The 18,880-nt window shown below is 45.2% G+C and overlaps 1 protein-coding gene and 1 pseudogene across 4 annotated transcripts in view; both read left to right on the top strand.

Annotated features, from left to right (window-relative positions):
* The window catches only part of CALN1 (calneuron 1), a 536,504-nt gene that overhangs the window by 377,978 nt on the left and 139,646 nt on the right, over positions 1-18,880 (top strand). The gene's annotated exons all lie outside the window — the stretch shown is intronic.
* On the top strand, positions 6,501-6,606 carry LOC147572986 (U4 spliceosomal RNA; annotated as a pseudogene).

Below are 18,880 nucleotides of genomic sequence, written 5' to 3'. Positions count from 1 at the left end.
CCCGCGTCGGGCTCTGGGCTGATGGCTCGGAGCCTGGAGCCTGTTTCCGATTCTGTGTCTCCCTCTCTCTCTGCCCCTCCCCCGTTCATGCTCTGTCTCTCTCTGTCCCAAAAAATAAATAAACGTTGAAAAAAAAAATTAAAAAAAAAAAAGAACATTTCCAGAAACAGCATCTGTTGGGGAAGCTGAACCAAGGACATATCTCAGTTGTTCTGATAGAATCCAGTGGTAGCTTATATGCATTTTGTGTTTGTTAATTGTTGTTTCTTTTTTTTAATTTTTACTTATTTTTTAAATTCAAGTGTAATTAACATATAGTGCCACACTAGTTTCAGATGTACAATATAACAATTCAACCACTCCACACAACACTCAGTGCTCATCATGATAAGCGTATTCTTAAAATTTTTTTTTTGACGTTTATTTATTTTCAAGACAGAGACAGAGACAGAGCATGAGTGGGGGAGGGGCAGAGAGAGACGGAGACACAGAATCCGAAGCAGGCTCCAGGCTCTGAGCCGTCAGCACAGAGCCCGACACAGGGCTGGAACTCATGAACCTTGAGATCATGACCTGAGCCGAAGTCAGATGCTTAACCGACTGAGCCACGCAGGCGCCAGACATCATGAGAAGTGTATTCTTAATCCCCTTCACCTGTTTCACCCATCCCCCCCGCCACCACCACCACCAACTTCCTGTCTGGCAACCCCCAGTTTGTTCTCTGTATTTAAGAGTCTCGTTTTTTGTCTCTTTTTTTCTTTGTTAGTTTATTGTTTCTTTTAAATATATATACTTTTTTAATGTTTACTTTTGGTAAGAGCCCAAGTAGGGGAAGGCAGAGAGAGGGGGACAGAGGATCTGAAGCAGACTCTGCACTAACAGCATAGAGCCCATGTGGGGCTTGAACTCACGAACCCTAAGATCATCACCTGAGCCAAAGTCATTTGCCCAACTGACTGACCCCACCTAGGTGCCCCACAGTTTATTGTTTCTTAACATTAACTCTGAAACCCTCCTTTCTTGAATGGGTTCGATGCCTGGTAAAGATACTCCTGACTCAGGTCAGTAAAATCATGTCTGCAAACGGGAGGAATTTTTTAGTATTGTTTTACAGAACGTTGCACACATGATTAAGCTTTTCCAAAAGTCGTTATCTAAGCAATTAAAGGCACACTTAAAAAAAAAAACGTGAGCCAGAAGGCATTTCTGTTCTTCCCTGAATCTTCAAAAACTATTTCTACTAACTTACACCCCAGTGGTATTTTTAAGGTGCTGATTCTGTGTTCAACCCAAACCAATAAAACCATCTGATCCCCTACAGATTACTCCATGCGCTAATTGCATTGGCCAATATTGGAAGCACGGTATCTAAAGACCACCTCATGTGGAATATTGTCTGAGACGCTCAGACTTGTAATGTATACAGAGGAAGACAGGCATACACTTTGAATGCGATGCTCCATAAATTAAATATATTTATGCTTTGGAAGGGAATAAGGAGTTATCCTTTTGAAAATGATATTAATGGTCACAGGATAAAACTAGATAAGGTCCTATCCATGGAAACACTTTTTTTTTTTTTTTTTTGGTACCTTTTCATCCATTTCACACACCCTCCCCACCCCTGCCGATCTGTTCTGTGTATCTATGAGTTTGGGGTTCTTTGAGATTCACATACAAGTGCGATCATACAGTATTTGTTTTTGTCTGATGGAAACACTTTTAAGTTGGCTAGGAGCTAGACTGTAAGCTCAGTGTGACTAGGGTCCACATCGTTCTTGTTCATGCTTATATCCTCGGTTTCTAGCTCAGGGCCTATAACATGGGGAGGATGAAAGGCGGGGAGGGAGGGAGGGAAGAATGAGTAAATATTTCCTCTACTCAGTTCGAAAGTTGCTTGGGCAATCTGTAAGTATTTAATGATATTAAGTGGGCATATGCCCAGAAATCCCAGGCTGGGTATTCTTCCTAGGGACATTCTCATACAGGACTGTAGAAGGGCATGTAGGAGGATGCTTATTATGATCTGTTTGTGGTACTGAGTTGGAGGTAGCCTAGGTGTCCATCCCTAGGGGAATGGGTGCGTGTGAACAGTATGAAATACTTTGCAACAATCCCGATGTGCATCTATAACAATGTGGGTAAATCATAAAAATGGATTCTTCAGTCAACAAAGAAACACAACGAGATTCATAGCATGATACATTTATGTAGTCTAAAACACATGGACAGTTGAATGGATTCTGGAGCCAGAACTCATGGGTCCAAATCCCAGGTTCCACTACTTACTGCTTGTTGTAGCAAGCTACTTCGTTTTTTGGTGCCTCAGTTTTCCCATTTGTAAAAGAGCGACACCTCATTGGGCTGTTACTCAGATCAGATGAGTTTATGTATGCAAAACATTTAGAACATATGGTAAGTGCTCCAAGAGTATTATCTATCATAACTATTATTGCAAAGGAACCTGCCTAAAGACATGTATCAAATACCTTAGAGTGGGTGACAAAGAGGAGAAAGGAAAAAGAGTGGGATTTAGAGATGAAGAAGGGAGGCAGAAAAAAAAAAAGGCAGCGGGTGGGAAAGTTAGAGCTTACTGTTGGGGCAGGGGACCTTCATTTGTGACACGGGGGAGAGTAAACTTTCCCGGTTTCCCTGGTATCTGAGATTCCAAAACTTCAATACCACTTTCGAATCTTGGATACCTGTGTCTACACCTGTCCTCATTATAGTATTTGAGAATCAAACTTAGATTCCTGCATAAGAATTTATTGTACCTGAATCTTTCACAGTTACTAGCATTTTGAGTAAGAATTGAATTGACGGGAGTTCTGCTGATCCCTTCTGATTTCACTTTCCCTTACCACTTCGTTACTCTCATCGGGATTTGCTTTATTTCTTTATGTTAATTGTTTCTTTTTTCTTTTTCTTTTTTTTTTTTTATTTGCTCTGGCAGTCTCTGACAAATCAAGCAGGAGAAGGGAGAGACCCACGTCTGCTGTGGCAGGCTATAGATAAAACTGGTTTTGTTTTAAGTTTATTTATATATTTTGAAAGAAAGGAAGAGAGAGCATGCATGCATGAGCCGGGGAGGAGCAGAGAGAGAGGGGAGGGAGAGAGAATCCCGAGCAGGCTCAATGTGGGGCTCGATCCTACAACCGTGAGATTGTGACCTGAGCCGAAATCAAGAGTCAGAGGCTTAACTGACTGAGCCACCCAAGCGCCCCAGTAAAACTGTCTTTAAGTGTTTAGCACCGCAGTCTCGCCATGGTAAAGGGTTCAAAGGAGGGGATGTATTCAGTCTTCCTGTTGTCTAAGAACATCCATCTGGACGTTGGGCACAAGCACAGAGGGGCCAAATATGCCTTGGTCTTGGGCAGCTGTTCCCCAACCTAGAAGCGGTGTTGGTAGTGAGGTGTGTTACACGTAAGTTGCTTCTACTAACATTAGTTTTTTGTGCATATATGAGTGGATTCGAGTTATTCCAATCACAATTTCCCTCTTTATCACTTGCACTGTGTATTAGAATTTCATGAAGAAACAGAATGCACCCAGATACAAATGAGGAGACGTTAATGAAGAGACTCTTTACATAGTGTAGGCAGGTTAAAGGAACAAACAAGAGATTGTGAGGCTCCCCGAGGGTCACACAGATGGAAGGTGTTCCCACTCACCTATCGGAAGGTGAACGGGGAAGAAATACCCTGACCTCTCTCTTCTGCTGCCCTCAGATTTCCTGCCATTGTCTCCCATTGGCCTAACTCAACTGGAAGCCAGTCGCAAGGTTGTCTAGGAGATGTACCCCACAGGTGTCGGCTTCCCTGGGCATGGGATAGAGAGGGGGAAGAGAATGGATTGGGGGATGGCAAATGGAGAACTGTCAGAATACCTTTCAATCTTTCTCTTTTTCTTTCTTTCTTTCTTTCTTTCTTTCTTTCTTTCTTTCTTTCCTTCCTTCCTTCATTCTTTCCTTCTTTCTTTCTTTCCTTCTTCTTTCTTTCTTTCTTTCTTTCTTTCTTTCTTTCTTTCTTAACAAGGAGAGAAGTTTGGGAATTTTATTTAACAGTACCCATGGGAGTATGGTACAAATGTAAACATAATCTGCTAAGTATCTTATGCCAGAAAAGAGATTGCAAATTACTGGTCTATGAGGCTGATTCCCAGGGTAGAACTATAGGTAACATTTTCCTCACATGTATTTCATATGCTATCATGGAGCACAACTCAGTTCTATTTATAAATATATTTGGTAGGCAAATTTGTATTAACATTTAAATATCTGTCTTTAAAAGAGAGATCCCCAGGGAATGTAAGCTCCGTATCCAATTCTTTGTCTTCTACGCCATTGTATACCCAGCGTCTCGCACAGAGCCTCCTGGCTCATTGTGAATGAATGAATGGGAAGTGATGCTGATGCACCTTAAATAGTCTAGGTACGGATTCATTGGATCCACATCCAATTCAGGGATAATGATAGTGACTTGGCCAATTGTGTCAAATTCTTTGAAAATAAATGATCTTAATGTCAGGACCAGATAGTCATGTAGGGACTTGCACCCTGATGGTCAAGTGGAGGGTTGTAACTAAGGTGCACCACATTCAGTTTGCCAAGGAATGGAAAGGAATCAGGACTAGAAATAGGTGCTGGTCCTATGAGCCATGGAGTTTGACCATGGTCCTCTTGTGCTGATAGAGATGGAGGTGGGATGGCATTTGTTTCTTGCCTTTGCTGTAAGTATTCACTGCCCATACCCCTCACCCTCCAAAAGTCAGAAATGTAAAAAGTCAAAAGCCTACAATATACAGAGATGTCCTAAACTCTAAATCTCTTTTACACATATAATATTAAAACTTATCAGAAAAAACTGGTATGCTCTTATCCTCATGTGTTGGGAAAGGATTGTTAGTCACTTTTGGTGAACATTCTGAGGATGCTACTAAATCTGATTAAAAAGGAGGCGGGCAAATCATTCAGGTTTCCATTTATCCTAACTTCAGACAATGCCACAGCTTTCCACAGAGTGGGTTGCTTTAGATCGAGCAGCCCATCCTCATCTTTTATGACTTATAAGCCCCCCAGAGTAGAAGCATCTGAAGGCTTAACCCTCATATGAAGGTCACCCATCATAGAGAAAGCCAATATGGATGGTCAGGCAACTTGTAGGGAAGTGACCTGAGGGTCTAATTTCTCAGTCAAGAAGATGCAGCGGGCAATGTCTATTTTGAGGTTGGGTGGGAAACAGAGCCTGTCTAGGTACACGGTGATGGGTCAGGTCAGTTCCAAAGGTTGAGCAAGTTGTCTCAAAGTGCCTTTAGTAGGGGACCATCGGCAGAGGATTGGAGAATCGAGACTATTGTTTTCATGGATTTGGCAATTTCCTAAGATGGGTGGGAGAGTCAAGTCCTCATGAGGAGAAGTCAAAGGGTCTTCCCTTCTCTCCAGAACTGTATATTCCAGGTATCTCTGGGACAACCAATAAGACCCCTGACAAATGGGAAGACTATCCACAGGGGTCTCACTGAGTTGTTTTCAGATGGGCCAGGATGAGAGCAGGGTGAGAAGCCCAACTCTAAGTTCACTAATGTCGATCAGGAGGTATAGGACTCTTCCCTAGGACTGACCTCATCCCCACTCTCTGCTGCTGGCTTGTGACTCCTGACAACAGATTACCCCCAATCCAGTGATCCATGCCATGGAAACCACTGATTATAGAATACGCAATTCTCCATGGAAGGCCCGATATGAAAAGCTCCACTGTTCTGGTGGATTTAAGCATCATCTACATGGAAAGGATGCTTATTACCCAGGGGAAAATTAACCTATGTATTTCCCAAGTCACAAACATAGGCGTTTTTATTTTAATTTTTTAAATGTTTATTTATTTTGAGAAAGAGAAAGTGCGTGTGTGCAAGCAGGGGAGTGGCAGAGAGAGGGAGAGAGAGAGAGAGAGAGAGAGAGAGAGAGAGAGAGAGAGAGAATCCCAAGGAGGCTCCATGCTGTCAGTGCAGAGCCCGGCACAGAGCTCTCCCACCACCTGTGAGATAAGGACCTGAGCTGAAACCAAGAGTCAACGCTCAACCAACTGACTCACCCAAGACTAGGTGTTTTTAAACAAGTGTCCACGGAAAGGAGAGTGGAGCCATGGACAGGAGCAAACTGGGGTGTAGCACCAGTGAACTGAGGGGAGGGTCAGATGCCTTTATTGTCCCTCTGTATGGTATGGCTTCTCCACCACTTCTGTCTCATGGCCTGGCTTGGTTCCCAGGGCAAGAATGAAACAAAGCATATGGCACAAAACAGAAGGTGTAGAAACAGACCCATGTGAAGAATACGATTAGTTCATTTATGGCAATGGAGAGACTACAATGCAGTGAAGGAAAGACGGCCTTTCCAAAGATGTCAACGGGTTACATCTGGGCCCCTATCTTATTCTATAAACAAGTATCAACTCGAGGTAAATTATAAGTCTCAATGTGAAAAGTGGAAATAATAAGGCTTCTACAGCTTTGTGCACTGGCAGTATGGGAGCCAATGAGGTTTGTCCGAGATGCAATTATTGCTAACTGAAAAACAATGAAGCTTTTAAAAAAGAAACTGGGAGATATCCCTGTGACCTTGGGGAGGCAGAGACTTTTTAAGTAGGATACGAAAAGCGCTAACCATAGAGGAAAAGATTGATGATTAGGACTATATTAAAAATGAAGTGAGGGGTGCCTGGGTGGCTCCGTCGGTTAAGCGCCGACTTTGGCTCAGGTCGTGATCTCGCATTTCGTGAGTTCAAGCCCCGCATCGGGCTCTGTGCTGACAGCTCAGAGCCTGGAGCCTGCTTCAGAGTCTGTGTCTCCCTCTCTCTCTGCTCCTTCCCCACTTGTGCTCTGTCTCTCTCTGTCTCTCAAAAATAAATAAACATTAAAAAAAAAAATGAAGTCAGTTCATGCAAAGACACCATTAAGGCAAGTAAAAAGACAAGTCACAGATTGGGAGAACATAGTTCCATCTATCTCCACACATGCATATGTACACAGACATACATAGAAGGACATCTCCAAAATATATAAAGAATAACTAAGAAACCAAGAAGCCAGATACAGGTGGCCCCATAGAAAAATAGGCAAAGGCTTGAAGAAGCACTTCACGAAAGAGTAGGTTCAAATAACCGACAGACTTCTAGGAAGATTATCAGTCGTCAGGTAAAGGCAAACTCAGTTCACAGTGAGAGACGTTCTAGTTCTGAGCAAGGAGAGAGCACTCACACAATGTAACAGCATAATGCCCAGGGAGCAGCTATCTGTGAACTCGGAGAAGTAAACACCAGCAGGTGGATTGGGGAGCTCAAAGTGCCACTGAACTGACAGCGACTTGCCTGTCATTCTTATTCTCCGATGTCCCCCAAGCTCAGACTCAAAGCTATCCCCAAGCCTCCAAAGCGCACACGAGGGGCAGAAAGTTAAGACCCTCGGGAGAATCCTTCTTTTGTTTTGGTCTGTGGAAGGGGAAACAGGCCCCTTTGGGACATAGAGAGTAGGGGATATTTTTTTCGTATGTTTTCCGTTGTCTTCTGCCCCAGCACCCAAACCAGGCCCTGCTGCAGAGGAGGCTGCAAAAGTGCCAGCCTCGTGGTGCCTAAGCCTTCATGCCAGGGCCCTGGGAGGAATCCTTGCTGTCCTTTCTGTTTCCTCTACCATCCAGCTGGTTGCATTTCCCCCTCTCTGTGTCTTCTCTGTCATTCCTTGCAGAACCGGCTGTGGAAAGTATATGGCAGAGCTTGGAAGCTAAAGCCCCACTGTTTAGCCAGAAGGCCAGGAAGGGGGGGCCCTGAGCACACATGGAAGACAGACCTTGGAAAGCAAGTCCATAAAGTCATATGAACTTGTGGGCTCACACTCAGGTTGCACACGCATAGGTCTGATTCTGAACAGCATACCAAAGGCTTTGAGGACAGATTCACAGTGTAGACAATCACCCAGGTTGTAGACTGGCCAGTGGATTGCACACACCCAGGGCACATCTGAATAGCACTGTAGAGGCTTTGCAAACTAACCGATATTGGAACCGTAGGGAGTGAATCAGAACTTGTGGCCTTGGTATTGGGCAAAGACCTCCATGACCTTGGATTGGGCAAAGAGTTCGTGGATATGACACCAAGAGCACAAGCCATAAAAGAAAATAAAAGGGAATTGGATCTCATCAAAAGTAAAACTTTTAGTGCAAATCAGGACCACAGTGAGATACCAACTCACACTGGTCGGATTGGCTAATATCAAAAACGACAAAACGGAGGGAAGCCGTGGTGGCTCAGTCGGTTATGCTTCTGACTCTTGGTTTCAGCTCAGGTCATGACCTCACAATTCGAGCCCTGCATCGGGCTCTGTGCTAACAGTGTGGAGCCTGCCTGGGATTCTCTTCTCCCCTCTCTCTCTGACCCTCCCCTGCTCGCTCTGTCTCAAAAATAAATAAGCATTTAAAGAAAAAAAGATGAAAAATAACAAGTGTTGGTGAGACTGTGGAGAAAAGGAGCCTCAGTACACTGTTGGTAGGAATGAACCAGGAAACAGTACGGAGGTGCCTCAAAAAGTTAAAAATACACCTACCACATGATCCAGCAATTCCACTTCGGGGTAATTACCTGAGAAAAATAAAAATAACAATTCTAAGAGCTTTATCACCCCCATGTTCACGACAGCATTTTTCATATACACACAAACACACACTGGAATAATATTCAGCCAAAAAAAAAAAAAATGAAATCCTGCATTTGTGACAACATGGACGACCCTAGACAATACAATGCTGAGTGAAATCAGGCAGAGAAAGACAAATACCATATGATTCACTTCGGTGTGGAATTTTGAAAACAAATGAACAAACAAAACAAAACAGAAATGGCCCCATAGATACAGAAAAGCAAGTGGTGGGTACCAGAGGAGAGGGGATTAGCGGAATATGGATGAAATAGGTGAAGGGTGGGGCACCTGGGTGGCTCAGTCGGTTGGGCATCCGACTTCAGCTCAGGTCATGATCTCGTGGTCCGTGAGTTCGAGCCCCACATCGGGCTCTGGGCTGACAGCTCAGAGCCTGGAGCCTGTTTCGGATTCTGTGTCTCCCTCTCTCTCTGACCCTCCCCTGCTCATGTGCTGTCTCTCTCTGTCTCAAAAATAAATAAATGTTAAAAAAAAAAATTAAAAAAAAAAAAAAAGAAATAGGTGAACGGGATTCCAGTCATAAAATTAGGAAGTCTCAAGGGTGTAAAGTACAACAGAGGGAATATAGTCAATAATATTGTAATAACTTTGTGTAGTGACAGATGGTAATTGGACTTTTCACGGGGATCATTTCATAATGTAAAAAAAAAAAAAAATCAAATCAGTAAAATGTGTACCTGGAAACTAATAGAAAATTTTATGCCAATGTACTTCCACAGAAAAAAAAATTATGAAAATAAATCAAAAGCTCTTGCTTTGTAAAAAAAAAATTAATAAATAAATATACTGTTAAAAGGATGAAAAGGAAAGTGGAGTGGGAGAAAATATCTGTAAATTACACATCCCAAAAGGGGTTCCTATTCAGAATATACAAAGAAACTTTCAAAAATCAACAGTGAGTAAACAAACATCCCGATGCAAAAATGGGCAAAACATGTGAACAGGCACTTCACCAAAGAAGAGATGTGGATGGTGAATAAGCAGAGGGAAAAAAGATACTCAATATCATGAGTCATTAGAGGGGGATGCAGTTAAAACCACAGGGAGGTACACCTGTCAGATTGCCTAAATTAAAACAAACAGATGAAACAAGGCAATAAACACCCTGATAACACTAAATGTCAGTGAGCATTCAGAACCATTGGAACTCTTACATGTTGCTCATGGAATGTAAAATGGCACAGCCACTTTACTGCCAAAACAGTTGGGCATTTTCAAACACAGTCGAGCATAAGATTAACATATGATCCAACACCCCCGTTCAGAATTTACCCTAGTTGAATTAGAACTCTTGGGGTGCCTGGGTGGCTCAGTCAGTTGAATGTTGGACTCTTGATCTCAGTTCAGGTCTTGATCCTCAGGGTCATGAGTTCAAGCTCTACATTGGGCCCTGCACTGGGTGTAAAGCCTACTTCAGAGAAAGAAGAAAGAAAAGAAAGAAAGAAAGAAAGAGAAAGGAAGAAAGAAAGAAAGAGAAAGGAAGGAAGGAAGGAAAAGGAAGGAAGGAAGGAAGGAAGGAAAAGGAAGGAAGGAAGGAAGAAAAGAAAAAGAAAAGGGAAAGAAAGAAAGAAAGAAAGAAAGAAAGAAAGAAAGGGAAAGAAAGAAAAAGAAAGAGAGAGAGGGAGGGAGGGAGGAAGAAAGAAAGAAAAGAAAAGAAGGAAGGAAGGAAGGAAGGAAGGAAGGAAGGAAGGAAGGAAGGAAGAAATCTATGCACACACACGAGTTGTGACTTGTGCATGAACGTTTATAGCAGCTCTTTTCACAATTGTCCAAAACTGGAAATGACCTACATTATCTATAAGCTGGTAAACAGATAAACTGTGGTACCATGGAAAACATGGAATATTGCTCAGCAACAAAAAAAATGAGTAAATTTTAATATATGTAGGAATGTCAGTGAATCTCAAAGGCTTTCGGCTGAATGAAAAAAGTTTGTCTTAAAAAAGATATTGTATGATTCCATTTATAGGACATTCTGGAAAAGATAGGATTATAGGAACAGCAGAGGAGTGGTTGTCAGGACTTGGGGGTGAGGGGAGGGCTTTACTGCAAAGGTTTACTCAAAACTATTTAGGGAGATGAAGGAACTTCTTGGTATCCTGATTATGGTGATGGTTATAATAGTCTCTCAGGCCTTCAGAAAAGACCATGAGCCAATCAGGTTTACGGAACTGTGTGTAACACCAAGAATAAAACTCACCAGAACCACGTATGTGTGTGTGCATGTGTGTGCGACAGGGTGGTAGTCGCACGGGTATATGCACTCATCCAGACTCCCCACTTCGTGTCAAGTATACCTTAGTAAAGCTGGATAAAAATATCAATAAAGAAATCATAATGAAACACCACTGCGCACTTACCTGCGTGGGCAAGGACAAGGAGCAGCCAGAGTCATTTCCTACCAGCGCGGGTATGCAGTTTTTGGAAAACGGGTTGGCACTCCATCTTAACGGCACGCATACCGGTGCCTGAGAATCCCTCTCCCATTGCGTGCCTTACAGAGGAGAGCGCACAGAGCGCCAAGGTCCATGAGCTGCCAGTATTCAAAACAGTACCCTCCCAGCTCTAACTGGAGACCACCCAGATAGCCATCAACAAGTGAAGAACAGGGGTGCCTGGGGGGGGCTCCATCGGTTGAGCCTCCGACTTGGGCTCAGGTCATGATCTCGTGGTTCGTGAGTTCGAGCCCCCGCACGGGCTCTGTGCTGCCAGCTCGGAGCCTGGAGCCTGCTTCGGATTCTGTGTCTCCCTCTCTCTCTGTCCCTCCCCGTGTTGTGCTCGCCCTGTGTCAAAAATGAATAAATAAACATTTTTTAAAAATAGCGAAGAGAGGGGCGCCTGGGTGGCGCAGTCGGTTAAGCGTCCGACTTCAACCAGGTCACGATCTCGCGGTCCGGGAGTTCAAGCCCCGCGTCAGGCTCTGGGCTGATGGCTGATGGCTCAGAGCCTGGAGCCTGTTTCTGATTCTGTGTCTCCCTCTCTCTCTCTGCCCCTCCCCCGTTCATGCTCTGTCTCTGTCCCAAAAATAAATAAACGTTGAAAAAAAAAAAAAATTTAAAAAAAATAGCGAAGAGAGGCACCTGGGTGGGTCCGTCAGTTAAACAGCGCGACACTTGATTTCAGCTCAGGTCACGATCTCAAGGGTTCGTGAGTTCAAATCCTACATCGGGCTCCACGCTGGCAGTGAAGAGACTGCTTGGGGTTCTCTCTCTCGCCCTCTCTCTCTGCCCCTCCCCCGCTCTCTCTCTCTCTCTGAAAATAAATAAACTTAAAAAAATTTAAAAGAAAATAAAAAAAAAATAGTGAAGACTAAATGGTGGCTTGCTCATTCTCTGGAACACTAGGTAGCAGTGAAGAAAGATCCACTGCCGGCAGTGCGGGTGCAGTGACAGGGACAGCAGTCAGTCCGTGCCACCTCCCCAGCCTCCCAAACACCGAATGCACCATGCCATGTCACAGCAACCTTTCCTGGCCTTAAAATGAAACACCTCCCTTGTTCCCTCCCCTGTTCAAATAATCCACAACACCAGCAACACCAGAAATCCAAAGAATCCACCTGCTCATTTCCGCCTAAGTCACCCCGCTGCACAGTGCATTCAGATGTCTGCGAACTGAAGATGCTTAATCGGGGGTGGGGCTTGTGACCGGTGAGCTGAGAAAACATCTCGGGTTTTCCGTGAGAATCCCGGTAACGGAAGCTGAGGGCTCCGCAGTGGTGTAGGGGGCGGGGAACGTCGAGGTGTGAAGGTGGTGGCTTCCGGGGGTTTGAGCTTCTGGAGGGTGAAGTATTTCATGCCCAAGTTCCCTCCTGCGAAAGGCTGTCTTTGTTTTCTTTCTCAGACCTTTGTGGCTTTGACCTTTCTGCTTTTATATCAGATGTCTTCATGTTTTCATCTTTCCAGAATCAATAATGTTCAATTTCTTGCAGTCAAGAAAAATTTTCGCGTTAACCATGAATCAAAGAGTCACAGGCCCACCTCCCTCCTATCAACCTCACCAAAAAGAATAAATCAAAATTCTTGCACGGAAAATGAAAGGGGATTGTCGATCAGAGCCGGGAGTGGCTGCTAGATTCCGCCAGTGTCCAAGCCACGACTTTCGCGGCGATAAAAACAAGATGATTAATTGCACCGTCGCTTTCAGTGTCTCATTTAGCTTTCCTCACCTTCCGCCAATTCATAAAGCTCCCCGTGAAGAGAAACGAAGGGACCAGCTCTCAAAATATGAAATATAAATGCTCCTGGCTCACCGGATCTGCATTGCTAAGTTCAATCAAGACTTTGAGTTGGAATAACACAGAGTCATAAAATTTTCAGACATTCTTATCTGCAGTCTCTCCCGGTTGCAGTTTTCTTCCCTGCAGCATGCATACGTGTTCCAATCATCCCATCCTTCACAGGAGTTCTTTCCTGCTGTTGGCATTCCAGAGATGCGGCCCGCTCCGTCTTCCCTTCCTAGGCGGGGGGTTTTCAGCCATACCGCCTGCTCTGGGCTCGTCTGGGACCACCCACCCGGCTGCCACACTGCACAGTGGATTTCAGGCTTGGGCCCCCGGGCCCTCCTGAAAGATGTTGTATTTCTCACCCTCCTCCCAGGGCGGGCCGCCCGCCTATTCGGCATTAAGTATATCCTAGGGTTTGCTAGAACTTGGCTGCAGCTTAGGTGGCTCTCCTGAGCCCCAAAGCATTCTGGGCCCGTTGAGCCTGGGTACCCTCAAACCCTTAGGTCCACCTTAGGTACAGACCCCACATTGATTGGTTTTTTGAACCCGAAGAAACCGATGTGCCATGTTCCACGTCCCACACAGAACAGTGGGAAAGCACTCATCTTGAGGTCCGGTAGACCCGGGTCTGAACCCCAGCTGGGCCGTTTTACTGTGCAATCTCCAAATTCGCTAACTTCCGCTCCTCGCTCATAAAGTGGGAGTTGTGGCCATCTCCTTGAGCATCTTGAGGCTTCACGAGCGAACATACGTCAAATGTGCGTCGGCCCCTCTCTCTCCACCGCGTCATCCTATTAGGATACAAACCTTCTAGGACAACTCTCGTCCTGAAAAGAACAAATGAAACCCTGTCCACCCCTCCCCCCCCGCCACCTCCGGCTCATAACTCATTTCTCTTCTGCCCTCCGTGGATAACCCTCCAAAGAGTAGTCTGGACTCCCTCACTGCCATCCAGTCTGTCCTCACCTTGACTCCTGAGTCCACTCTGATGGGACGGACTTCCATTCCTGCTCCTACTCTGTAATAAAGCTCCAGTCGAGGTCACTGATGACCTCCATGATAATACCTGTATATGCTGAAGTCTCCCAGATTCATACGCTCAGACACTTCTTCTGAACCCCAGACTCCTATGACACCCTCTCTTGGATGTCACCACTTTGTCATGTTCCGTCTCCAGCCCCTCGGCAAGCCTGGGCGCCAGACCGCACAGTGGATTTCAGTCTTGAGCCCCCAGGCCCTCCTGAAAGGTGTTATGTTTCTAACCCTCCTCGGGGGGGGGGGGGGAGTGTCAAATCCAGTATCTGGCTATTTCTCCCCCTTCTCCTCCTGGTTCAAGCCACCACTGTCTGTTGCCTGAATTAGTGCAGTAGCTCCTCGCTGGTCTTCCTGTGTCCGCCGTTGCCTGCCGACCTTTACTAATATAACCAGACTTGAAGTCGCGGTGTGAGACAGCTCGTGTCACTCTTTTGCTCCCCCTTGTGTTTTCTAAAAGCTGAAATCCTGCCTGGCGTGCCTCTGCTACCCTTAGCTTCTGCTCTCTGCTGTAACCACTCTGGCTTCTTGCGTGTTCCTCAGACACATCAAGCAGGTACCCGCCCCAGGGCCTTTGCACTTATGTCTTCTTCTAGTTGGAAACCTGTCCCCCAGACACCTCAGGGCTCATTTCCTTGTTCGCTTTAGATCCTCGCCCACATGTTAAGACAACTCTTTGTCGACCACACTGTTGTGAATAAATTCATTCAGCAAGTTATGAAACCTCTGTTCTGGTTTCCTCGCCTAACCAGATGGGTTAAAAAAAATCCAACTTCTAGTCACCCCCCAAGGACATTGGGAGGAGTAGACATGATAATACATATAGAGATGCACTGAAAATAGTTAAAAAGTGCTACCTGCATGTAAGGCATCACTTCTCTCATCATCATTATTAATAAAGAAGCTTCCAGGGGGTTCCTGCTTCTACCCAACTTGGGTACCTGCCTATGGAAAGGCTTTCCTTTCTTCACACAACTGCAGAAAAAGCCCAAATGTCTCCTCATATACCAACAGACAGGATAGATGAGGCCGGTGAGGGGGCCGTGAAGGCCAAGAAATCAGATGAGTGGCTATGGGCAAGCCACAGTGTGTGTCAGAACCTCAGTTTCTAAAATATACCAAAAACGAGGTGTTTATAATGTTTCCTCTGCCTTGACTCTCATAGTTGATAATATCAGAAAAAAAAATAGAGGAGCACCTCGGTGCCTCAGTTGGTTAAGCGTCTGACTTCGGCTCAGGTCATGATCTCATGGTTCGTGAGTTTGAGCCCTGCGTTGGGCTCTATGCTGAAGGGTGGAGCCTGCTTCAGGTCCTGTCTCGTTCTCTTGCCCCTCCCCCAATCCCCCCCCAACACACACACTCCCTCTCTCTCTCTCTTTCTCTCTCTCTCTCAAAAATAAATAGCACCACTATCAACAATAGCCAAATTATGGAAAGAGGCCAAATGCCCATCAACTGATGAATGGATAAAGAAGCTGTGACACACACACACACACACACACACACACACACACACACACACACAATGGAATACTACTCAGCAATGAAAAAGAACGAAATCTTGCCATTTGCAACAACATGGATAGGACTGGAGGGCGTTATGGTAAGTGAAATAAGTCTGTAAGAGAAAGAAAGGGATCGTATGTTTTCAATCATATGTGGAATTTGAGAAACTTAACAGAAGACCATGGGGGAAGGGAAGGCAAAAAATAGTTATAAACAGAGAGGGAGGCAGACCATAAGAGACCCTTAACTACAGAGAACAAACTGAGGGTTGATGGGGGTGGACGGCAAAGGGAGGCCGAAAATGGGTGACGGGCATGGAGGAGGGCACTTGTTGGGACGACCACTGGGTATTGTATGTAAGTGATGTATCAGGGGAATCTATTCCCAAAGCCAAGAGCACACTGCATACACTCTCTGTTAGCTAACTTGAAACGAATTACATAATAAAATTAAAATAAAAAGTTGAAAAAAAATTTTTAACTTTTTTAAAAAATACAATAGACCTGCAAATGTTTGGTCTTTACAGAAGATGTAGCAAAGTGATGAAGTGCAGATTACTGATGTCAACAGTGCGTAGCCTATAACCTTGGGTGAGTTCTTTTACTCCTCTGGGCCTCTGTCTTCCTCCAAATGTAAAGAAAGGTGCTAACAGAACCCATCTCTTGGAGCTGTAATGCGGTTAACTGCAAAGCATTTAGAACATTACCTGACTGTTCTATTAATGTTACCTATCTCTCTTTTTATTGTATTGTTATTTGTAGAGTCTGAAGCATCATACAAAAAAAAATTTCTTTTTTGCATTATGGTGCATTCTTTTTAGCTGGGGCCGATGAAAAGTGGTGACAAGATTAGGGGCATTTCATTGCCACACACATTTATTGAACGATAGCTACCCACTAAAAGCATTTTAAAGAGATGTTTAACCAATGACCAAAGTCAAACTGATGTACATGTAAAGACTCCTCTCTCAGTCTTTCAGAATTCTTTTGATGTCCTTTGATAACTCTCTTAGGGAAGAATAGTGACAGAAATCAGAAGATTCAAGAACTCTCTGATGTAAAGTGAGAGAAAATAAGAAGGCTGTGTCAGCGTGAGCTTGGTGTGCACCCAGACTATGATTAGAATTGGAGATTCCACAGGGGTCTTCCCAAAAGAATTTGGGGTGTGCATTAGATCTTTATAAGTGACTTCCCTTCTTTGAGTCTCAGTTTCCACGTTGTAAGGATGAGAGTATTAATAACTGCCCTAAAACTAATGGCAGTCACTCGCCGTTCCCATCCCACTCTGGATTCTCTAGCGATAATGAATTAATTTCAGTTGTTCCAATAGGCTAGGTTCTCTCTTATCCCTGAGCCGAGGCTGTGTCTTTTTTTCTACACTGCAAACCTCAACCCCCAACTTGCCTTTCAAGATTGTCCCTAGCTTTCACTTCCTCTGGGAGAGGGGTGCCTCCTCTATGCCCCTATAGAAACGTATGCCTGCTGCCCTTAGAGCACTTACCACATAATATGGAAATTGTTGTCTGTCATAAGCCTGCAAGCTCCGCTAACCATCGGGCCCCTAGTACCCTGCACAATGCCTAGCACACAAATAGCGCTTAGTATATATTTATTTGTAAGGAAATTTTATTTACAGTGATTCAGTGTGCTTTTACCCACATTTTGGAAGACTTAGCACGCAGATAAAATGCCGTAACAGATGTGAAAACACCTTAGAAATCTAAAGGCACTGGGGCGCCTGGGTGGCTCAGTCAGTTGAGCGTCGACTTCAGCTCAGGTCACGTTCTCATGGTTCGTGGGTTCGAGCCCCGCGTCGGGCTCTGTGCCGACAGCTCCAGGCCTGGAGCCCGCTTCGGATTCTGTGTCTCCCTCTGTCTCTGCCCCGCCCCTGCTCACACTCTGTGTCTCTCTCAAAAAGACATAAACATTAAAAATTAAAAAAAAGAAAAAGAAATCTAAAAGCTCTATGAAAAGAATATATATTAAAATGAGATAGACCTCTCAGGAAAACCTTGATGATGTCTAAAAGACAGAAAGAGGTAATGGCGTCCTTCTGCTGCTGATGCAGCTATTGTATTCATCTGGGGCGATCACTGAACCTCTTTACAATAATGAACCTATTGTCAACACCAGCGTGTGTTGATGGCATCTATTTAAACAGCGTGGGGCGCGGGGCGCCTGGGTGGCGCAGTCGGTTAAGCGTCCGACTTCAGCCAGGTCACGATCTCGCGGTCCGTGAGTTCGAGCCCCGCGTCGGGCTCTGGGCTGATGGCTCGGAGCCTGGAGCCTGTTTCCGATTCTGTGTCTCCCTCTCTCTCTGCCCCTCCCCCGTTCATGCTCTGTCTCTCTCTGTCCCAAAAATAAATAAAAACGTTGAAAAAAAAAAATTTAAACAGCGTGGGGCGCAAGGCGGTGTGGCGAACACAGAGATGAACAAAGAGGTGTAGGAGGGAAGCCATGGGCACTGACAAGGCAAGGTAGAAAGTATGGATGACTGAGACACAAAAGAAATGCACGGGCATTTGTGCAAGTTTAGAGGGGGAAGCACTTCTACCCCCGGAGGAATCAAAGAAGACTTTGCGGAGACGGCTTGAGGGATGAGTAGAAGCTGGGCAGGTTCTGATGGACTTTGAATGTGAAGGTGAGGACGCTCGAAACCAATAGCGCTGAGCTGACAAGACCTTGGTTTTAGAAAGGATAATCCAGGGGTGCCTGGGTGGCTCAGTCCGTTAAGCGGCCGACTTCGGCTCAGGTCATGATCTCACGGTCCGTGAGCTCAAGCCCTGCGTCGGGCTCTGTGCTGCCAGCTCAGAGCCTGGAGCCTGTTTCAGATTCTGTGTCTCCCTCTCTCTGACCCTCCCCTGTTCATGCTCTGTCTCTCCCGGTCTCAAGAATAAATAAAATGTTAAAAAAAATTAAAAAAAAAAAAAAAGAAGAAAGGATAATCTGGCCATTTGTACAAGGTGGACCAGTCCAGAGCCTGGAGCGTAGCAAGGGTGCTCCTGGAGTCATCCAGGTAATGGCTGAGGGTCTCATGTAGATGGGGGGGCAGGGGCTGAAAAGCACAGACATCGTAGAGGAGGAAAGGATTGAAGTTACCCGTGGGAGCCCCTGGGGGGATGTGGAGGCACCGGGGCAGGAGCCAAGAATCTGAGGGCGCTGAGTTTGAGGGTTTCATGACTCGGGAAAGTGCCGCCCAGTTGCTTCTGATTCCTTCAATTTAGCAATTGCAGTCAGCCTATCCAATTCAACAGATCAGTGACTTGATTGGGATGCAGGGAGGAAGCTGCTGGAATGGCTGGGCTGGCTCATCGTTCACGCTTCAGCGAGCAATTGTTTCTCTCCGAGATGCCCCAGAAAGCAGATTCCATGCCGGGGTGGTCCTGTCCTAGTCCTCACTCTGCAATCAGAAGCTGCAAAT

This window comes from Puma concolor, chromosome E3, assembly GCF_028749965.1.
Source record: "Puma concolor isolate L17-30 chromosome E3, mPumCon1.1.hap2, whole genome shotgun sequence".
Classification (NCBI taxonomy): domain Eukaryota; kingdom Metazoa; phylum Chordata; class Mammalia; order Carnivora; family Felidae; genus Puma; species Puma concolor.
Note: the sequence above shows the minus strand (reverse complement) of the source record. Positions and strands in the feature narration are given on the sequence as shown.